This window comes from Alexandromys fortis, unplaced genomic scaffold (assembly GCF_014885135.2).
Source record: "Alexandromys fortis isolate MF-2015 unplaced genomic scaffold, M_Fortis_MF-2015_v1.1 scaffold_32, whole genome shotgun sequence".
Lineage (NCBI taxonomy): Eukaryota > Metazoa > Chordata > Mammalia > Rodentia > Cricetidae > Alexandromys > Alexandromys fortis.
Genome location: NW_026067938.1, coordinates 10236336 through 10245672, shown reverse-complemented (window position 1 = coordinate 10245672; position 9337 = coordinate 10236336).

Sequence of the window (9337 nt, the reverse complement as noted above, 5' to 3'; positions counted from 1 at the left end):
CCTATAGTTCACAACCCATCAATCACTTAGAGAACTGAAGGCAGGGATCAAGATGGAGGATCTAGGCAGAATCACAAAGGAGCACTGATCAATGGCTTTCTCCTTATGGCTCAGCCTATTTTCTTATACACCAGGACTACCTGCCTAAGGGTGGTACTGCCCACAGTGTTCTGCATCCTCCCATGCCTATCATTAATCAAGGAAATGTCCCTAGGCTTGCCTACAGGCCAATATAATGGAGGCATTTTCTCTGTTGAGGTTCCCTCTCATCAAATCTAGTTTGCACTAAGTTGAGGAACAAACAAACAAACAAAACAACAACCACAAAAATCAACCATGACAATAATTGTCCCAAAATACCTTTACAAATGGAAAACTGTCAACCATCATGGAACCACAGTCTGTTCTGGATGCACAATACTGTTGCACCTATCCATTACAAGCTCATTCCTCATATGTTATTACAAACCACACTATAAAAGCCTTCCTTAAGGAGGTAAAGGTATTTTGTTTACATGTGTATGTGTGTATCTAGGTGGGAGTTATACACACATATACTCATGAGTGTGAAGGACAAAAAATAACCTAGAATATACTTTCTTATGTTCCATCTCTCTTCCTCATTCAATGGTCTGGAACCCACAAGGCAGGAAAGGGCTGAGGGATTTGCTTATCTTCCTATCCAGCAATGGGATTATAAGCACAATTTTCCTTTCTTTCCTTTCCTTTCCTTTCCTTTCCTTTCCTTTCCTTTCCTTTCCTTTCCTTTCCTTTCCTTTCCTTTCCTTTCCTTTCCTTTCCTTTTTTCACATGTTTTCTGAGTATAGAACTCAGATCCAAAGAGCTAGAGTAACTTACTAACTTTACATCTTACACAGCACTAATTAATTTCCAATCAGTAGAGTTGTAATGACCCGAAAGTATTTTATTTTTTATTTATTTATTTTTTCGAGACAGGGTTTCTTTGTAGCTTTGGAGTCTGTACTGGAATTAGCCCTTGTAGATCAGTCTGGCCTCGAACTCACAGAGATCTGTCTGCCTCTGCCTCCCGAGTGCTGGGATTAAAGGAGCGCACCACCACTGCCCGGCTGACCCAAAAGTATTTTTATTCTTACCTTTTGTTTATATTAAAGCAATACAAAATATTGTGTACAAAAGTTTGGTAGAGACATAATGTTTCTGTTTCTTGTCACCAAACAGCACGTTTCCTTCTCTGTCTTCTCTGGAATAAACTCCAGCACAGTCAGTCCTTGAGTTTTCTGCTCTAGTGTTTTCTCTCTGCTACAAAAATTAGAGGATCAACATAGTAAAAATGGCAATTCTACCAAAGGCAATTTATAGATTCAATGCAATTCCCATCAAGGTCCCATCAAAATTCTTCACAGATCTTGAGAGGACAATAATCAACTTTATATGGAAAAATAAAAAACCCAGGATAGCCAAAACAATCCTATACAATAAAGGATCTTCTGGAGGCATTACCATCCCTGACTTCAAACTCTATCACAGAGCTACAGTAATGAAAACAGTGTGGTATTGGCATAAAAACAGAGAAGTCGACCAATGGAATCGCATAGAAGACCCGGAATTTAATCCCCAAACCTATGAACACCTCATTTTCGACAAAGGAGCTAAAAGTATACAATGGAAGAAAGAAAGCATCTTCAACAAATGGTGCTGGCACAACTGGATGTCAACCTGTAGAAGATTGAAATTAGACCCATATCTATCACCTTGCACAAAACTCAAGTCCAAATGGATCAAAGACCTCAATATCAGTCCGAACACACTGAACCTGATAGAAGAGAAAGTGGGAAGTACCCTACAACAGATGGGCACAGGAGATCGCTTCTTAAGTATAACCCCAGCAGCACAGACACTAAGGACAACATTGAATAAATGGGACCTACTAAAGCTGAGAAGCTTCTGTAAAGCAAAGGACACTGTCACTAAGACAAAAAGGCAACCTACTGACTGGGAGAAGATCTTCACCAACCCCGCAACAGACAAAGGTCTGATCTCCAAAATATATAGAGAACTCAAGAAACTAGACTCTAAAATGCTAATTAACCCAATTAAAAAATGGGGCACTGAACTGAACAGAGAATTCTCAAAAGAAGAAGTTCAAATGGCCAAAAGACACCTAAGGTCATGCTCAACCTCATTAGCAATCAGGGAAATGCAAATCAAAACAACTTTGAGATATCATCTCACACCTGTCAGAATGGCTAAAATCAAAAGCACCGATGATAGCCTTTGCTGGAGAGGCTGTGGAGGAAGGGGTACCCTCATCCATTGCTGGTGGGAATGCAATCTTGTGCAACCACTTTGGAAATCAGTGTTTCGGTTTCTCAGGAAATTCGGGATCAACCTACCCCTGGACCCAGCAATACCACTCTTGGGAATATACCCAAGAGATGCCCTATCATATGACAAAAGCATTTGTTCAACTATGTTCATAGCAGCATTATTTGTAATAGCCAGAACCTGGAAACAACCTAGATGCCCTTCAATGGAAGAATGGATGAAGAAAGTGTGGAATATATACACATTAGAGTATTATGCTGCGGTAAAAAACAATGACTTCTCGAATTTTGCATGCAAATGGATGGAAATAGAAAACACTATCCTGAGCGAGGTAACCCAGACCCAAAAAGATGAACATGGGATGTATTCACTCATAATTGGTTTCTAGCCATAAATAAAGGTCACGGAGTGTATACCTGGTGAACCTAAAGAAGCTAAAGAAGAAGGTGAACCCAAGAAAAAACATATAGTTATCCTCTTGCCTAAGGGAAGTAGATAAAATTGCCGGGGACAAAATTGGGATCTTGGGGGTGGGGTGGGTTGGCGATAAGGAGGGACAGGGAGAGAAAAGTAAGAAGGGGAGGATTGGGGGAACTTGAGGAAACAGGAAGATTGGGATAAAGGAAGGTTGGATAGGGGAGCAGGGAAGCACATATCTTAGTTAAAAGAGCCACCTTAGTGTTGGCAAGAGACTTGAACCTAGAGTGGCTCCCAGGAGCCCAAGGCGATGTCCCCAGTTAGTCCCTTGGGAAGCTGAGGATAGGGAACCTGAACTGACCCTATCCTATAGCATTACTGACGAATATCTTTCATATCACCATAGAACCTTCATCTGGTGATGGATGGAGATAGAGACAGAGACCCACACTGGAGCACTGGACTGAGCTCCCAAGGTCCCAATGAGAAGCAGATGGAGGGAGAACACGAGCAAGGATGTCAGGACCACGGGGGGTGCACCCACCCACTGAGACAGTGGGGCTGATCTATTGGGAGCTCACCAAAGCCAGCTGGACTGTGACTGAAACAGCATGGGATAAAACCGGACTCTCTGATCATGGCGAACAATGAGGACTGATGAGAAGCCAAGGTCAATGGCAAGGGGTTTTGATCCTACTTCATGTTCTGGCTTGGTGGGAGCCTAGCCAGTTTGGATGTTCACCTTCCTAGACATGGACGGAGGGGGGAGGACCTTGGACTTTCCACAGGGCAGGGAACCATGACTGCTCTTTGGATAGGAGAGGGAGGGGGAGAGGAGTGGGGGGAGGGGGAGAAGAGAGGGGGGAGGGGGAGGGAAATGGGAGGCTGGGAGGAGGCGGAAACTTTTTTTTCTTATTCTCAATAAAATAAAAAAAAAATTAGATGGGGACTTTCCATTTGTATGTCAATACATTACTTTGCAGATAACGTCCATCCCTTTCTTTTCTTAAAATTCTGAAGCAGTGTCCAATGACATTTATCTGCAAAGACTTAAAATCTCCATCACTTTGCTCCCAAGTTCACGTTTTATATACACAGCTCGAGATCCAAAAACCAATTTCTGAAAGTATAATTTACATTGTTGACTTAAAATTTCATTTCCTTATGGCCACTATTGAGCACTTACCATGCACAGTGTACTTTTAACAGAATTCATCTTATTGTACTTTTCAGAAAGATAGTCCCATTTTCTCTTAAGTTTTTAAATTATGCTCACTTGTTACTTAAATGGCAGGTCATAAAGAATTAATAGACTACAATGGCATGAAAGTATAATGAGCCCAAAGAGAAAAGTAATCCTTGACACTATCTATTTTGGAATTCATGAGGAGTCTGTCACTGTGTTTAGTCTTTTATTTTTTGCAGTGTGTCTCAGATTTACTCGGTTCTCAACTGACTACCAAGAATGAATTATAGACTTTCACCACTTCGTGTTTAGAATACTACACCAGCTCTTTCACTGCCCTTTCTGTGCCTCGCACTTTTTTTCTGTAGTCTAACCTTCTACCGTGTTTATACTGCTATACATTCTTCCGTGTACAGATGGACTACCCTTCAGCCCCCACTGGCACCTAAAAATTTTGCATTCTTCTACCAGAGAAGCTATCCTTTCTCATTAACCCATTCTATCTAACTTTATGACAATCGGAACCTTATCACTTTCCCAATTGAATCAGCCAGGAATCTCTCCAGGGACAGGGCAACACACAAGGATGAATATTATATTATGAGAAATGGACAGATTACTATGGAAGTGGGCCAAATACGCATACCATCTGCTATTTGGAAGCTAGAGATCTAAAGAAATCCATGGTGTAATCAGTCTGATCTCATATACTTGAGAACCAGAAGAGCTGATGGTGGAACTCCCAGGACAAGCCGGAATCTGGGATAGGGTTACAGAGCAACAGAAGCTAGTGTGGCCCTTGATCTGGAATACCAGGACCTAGTATTTATGGAAACCAAGGGCAGTAGGAAACTGATATCCCATCTCCAGAGTAGAAGGCATAAATTTTATTTATTTTAGGGCCACATACAATTAGGTGATACCGAACCATGCTAGTGAGGGTATGTCTTTTACTAATCTCAAATGTTTTACTACTCAAGAAACCTCATCACAAATACATTCAGATATTATATGTCATCTCATTAGTCAGTCAAGTGACCTAAAATTAAACATCACACAAGCATTCACATTTTCTTGCCAAGTCTTTGGTCTGCAATCCAATCTGTCTCTTCGTACTGGTTCTTCATTTTCCTCCCTTGTATATTTCTAGTCATTAACATGATCTGCACAACAAAAATGAATTCTTACTCTAGTAGATACAAAATTTTCTAAATGATTTTTCCTTTTCAGACTTCTTACAATGTCTTCAAATAAACTTAGTGTTCTTTTTCATTGAATCTTAAAATCATTTCTTCTTCCCTTTCTTATTTACATCCTCTCAGGTTACCTGTTTATCATAATATAATAGGACTGGATCCTGTCTTTCCCACCACTTCTGGGAGTCCCTGGAAGGAAAACAACTCTTATCAGTATCCCATTTCCAGGAAACAGCAAATAATATTTCATACATAGTGTCCTCTCAATACATGCTTGAAGATAAGATGTCTGACACATTCAAAAAAAAATGTCTTCTGGTACAAGATTGCCCTTTATGTCCTTAAGGAAGCTTCTTAAGGCTCAAGAGAGTACTAAAAGGAGGAGAAATATTCTATCCTGTAAAAAGGTACTGGAAAGTTCAGGGTATTCTACAGAAAAGTTTGTTAAAATTCAGTAAAGAAATAGCTTTAAATGTCCAGGAAGTCCCTGAAACTGAGCAAATGTACTAGCTAGTCTTCAGCCTATTGAAGTTTATACAAGAAGTAAGGACTCCTGAGCGACACTCTCTGTTTAACCAAGCTGCTTAGAAGGAGCGATGATCATCAACATGCTGGGCAGAGGCTCAGACCAACTGACCTGACTCTAAGAGACATTTTCTGACCTTCCAATCTACCTATGACTTATGCGGTAAGCCATAGCATTTGAGTTTTAATGAGCTATCACCCATTCTGTCATGGACTTTTAGTGATGCAGCTGTCTTTAAGTCATCCCTCCTTCTGTACATAACTCCCAATAAAACTCTCCTGTTAACCAAGTTTGAGGATATCTTTATTTTGGTCTGTTGTTGGTTCTCTTTGGAGGTAAGTAGACATTTATCCACATCTCTCCAGGAATAATGTCTTATAACAATACCTAAATTTAATAAGGCCTATTACACTTTATTTTCAAGGTTATTTTCTGTAGAAGAAAAGCTAAAACAATGATTCCTAGCTATTTGTACCATAACAGTGTTGTATGACTCTAACATGTTATTGTCTCTCCTTTGTTCTGAGAACAAAACTAATCTTCTTTACTTTGTCACAGATCTGTTGGTTATTCATAAACAATGTGTTAAAAGTCACCTGCTTTTACGCTGTCTCCTTATCCAAGTGTTTGTATTCTCTGTACCATTGACCCTGAACCAAGAAAAACACATATTTTTATCACTCACATTTTTATGGACCATGTCATTTACATGTAAGAATGAAACAAAAATAAGCCTTAAAATAGAAAGTCACTAAGAGTATTACCTTCTAGGGTGGGTGACAGAGAATGGTGGTTTGGAGAAAATAGATACTTTGAAAACAGAAAGGCTTGCAAAACCTCAGTTTCCATCCTAGTTCTGTTGTCAAAGGTGCACAACCAATGACCCACTTTTCCTACACCGTGTCTCGACTCTGAAGAATTGCATCATTTTCCTGCAGCATCATAGGTTGGTCATCAGTCCTGCAATACTAGTATCCAAACACAAAAGCCAGTAATGGTGGCACAGACCAGTAATCCGACCACTCAGCAGACTGAAAGAGGAGGACCTCAAGTTCAGGGTTTGCCGGGGATACATAGGACAAACCTGTTTATAAATGAATGAATGAATGAATGAATGAATAAATAAATAAATAAATAAATAAATAAATAAATAAAAGATATAGTATGTCAACTATGTTTAGGGTTTGGATATAGTCAGTGAAGTGTGTCATTAATATCTGTGAATGACATATAGATTATTTTCATGACTCAGAGTCCTTTGAGCATAGGATTTATTTTATTTTGTATTTATTTTTTGTAAGTGGAAATAAGAAAGTGAACCTATATGAGTTTATATATGTTTGGCTTGAAAGACCAATAAAAATAATTTTTACCTTTCTTTAGAACATTTTTTAGTAGAAATAAATAGCACAAAGTTCTACTGTAATAAAAATAAAATAGCAGTAGTGAGGAAAAATAACTTTGCTAAATCTTGCAGTGACCTCCAGGGGTTTATCTGTGGTTATTCCATTAAAGACTATATTTCAGATGTTTTTTTACAGATAATTGTAGCCAGGTGCTAATTTCAGGCTGTCAAGATATTAATTGATACAACCTTTGCTGCTACCAGATTGTTTCTTTGTCTCTGTCATAATGTGTGCCCTAAGCTTTCTCTTTATATTGTCTAACTTAGACTTGGCAAAGACAGGAAAAATCTTGTAGTCCATATATTAAAGATGACAGAACTAACCCCACAGACATGTATGAAATGCTGCCCTATAAATTGGAAATACATTTATGTCTTATTTTAGGCTAGGGTCTTCACAATATATTGCTCTCTTGAAGCGGTAAACACACTAAAACTGAACTTCATCAATACTAAAACAGTACTTTAATCTTAGACATTGGGCAGCAATCCATTTGCAAACTAGTAAAAAGTACTGTATTTTTTTGGACAAGATTCGGTGTGAGAAAGCACAAGAATACCTTGTTCACTGTAATGAGAGAGGAGGAGTAATTGATGTTGTTTCTTTTCTTTTCTGCCGCATGTAATGATCATGATTCATTTGCTTTAAAAATAGGTATCTGGAGTTCGATGTCAGAATGAACTGCACGGTTGTAGATTGATTAGTAAAGGTTAAAATAAATTGTCTTTAATCTCTCTGGCTGGAAGGATTATCTTTGATAATGATTATCAGTAAGTTCCTTCTGAATCATCCAAAGAAGCGTATGCCTCCTTAATGAAGCTTGAATTATATGCAGTATTCTCTTGTAAAACATGGCAGCTTGCTTCATATGCCAAAAATGTATATGAAATATCATATAAAATGGCATGATGCTAGAAGACATAGAAATAGATTCTGCACTTTGCAGTTTGATGATTTTTCACCAAGTTTGTGTAACTACCATTATGCTAAGAGGATCTATTATTTCTACTTGTCTATCCTTTTCCCCTCAGTTAATATGGTCATCTAAGACCTTCCAGCCCTCTAGAATTACAACAGAATTATGTACATTTTGTTTTGGATTTATTTATATGGAATATTCAATTGGGTGAACACAGAAGTAGTACACATAACTCCATGCAATGGTATGTTAAAACAAAGTTTATACACTAGGGGCTATGAAATATTACTTAGAATATTATACAAAGAATAAGATGTACATATACAGGTAGCTCAATGTTGCAGAAGGATGGTATGAGCATCATCAGATACAGAATTATAAGTATAGAAATGCATGTCGCTATTTCTAATAACTTAAGCTAATACTGAAATGACTTAAGAGATGTCTAATGATTTAGCTATCACTATTAAAGGAGTAAAGCTGGGCAGTGGTGGCACACGCCTTTAATCCCAGCACTTGGGAGGCAGAGGCAGGTGGATCTCTGTGAGTTCGAGACCAGCCTGGTCTACAAGAGCTAGTTCCAGGACAGGCTCCAAAACCACAGAGAAACCCTGTCTCGAAAAACCAAAAAAGTAAATAAATAAAGGAGTAAAAACATAATTCATATGGAAAAATATCATCTACTTAATTATCTATACAGACACACATAAGCAGACACACATGTGTGTGACATCAATTCTAAGTCAGCATTTTTGTTTAATCAGCTATCTTATTCCTCAACCTTCTGGATCAATAACAGCTTACTCTTTTGCTCAGTATGGGTCACTAATCAATATTATCGATTTTGAACTTTGAAATTTTCACATCTAACAGACCATCTTACTCTTCACCTTATGCCATCATTAGCTGCTATCTTGAATTTGAAGAGTCCCTGTCCCGTGAACCAGCCTTACACTTCCGACTCAACAACCTTTCTCTAACCACATTGCTCTTAACTGAGATCAGGTGAGACTTCTTGAGCTGTGTTAAGTGTCTTCCAATTAATGATTTCAAGTCTTTCCCCCATTTGACTTATGACCTCTGCATTCTAATGGACTTGTCCTTCTTATAGCCCTTATTCCCCCACACCCGTTGCAGGCCACTTGTGCTGTTGAAGAAAGTTAGCAAATTGTGCTAATTCCAATACAGTTTATTGCTGCCCATTTCTACGTGTGTGACATTGCTACTGTTTTTCTACTGACACGGTGCTGAAGCATCATCTTAAAGAATTTCAGCTCTCTTCTTTTATCTAAAGCAATACCCTCCTTCTAAGGCTAAAATCCTTTGCATCCAGTATATATACCAGTGCCACACCAAATGCTTGGCAAACACAGTGCAGGT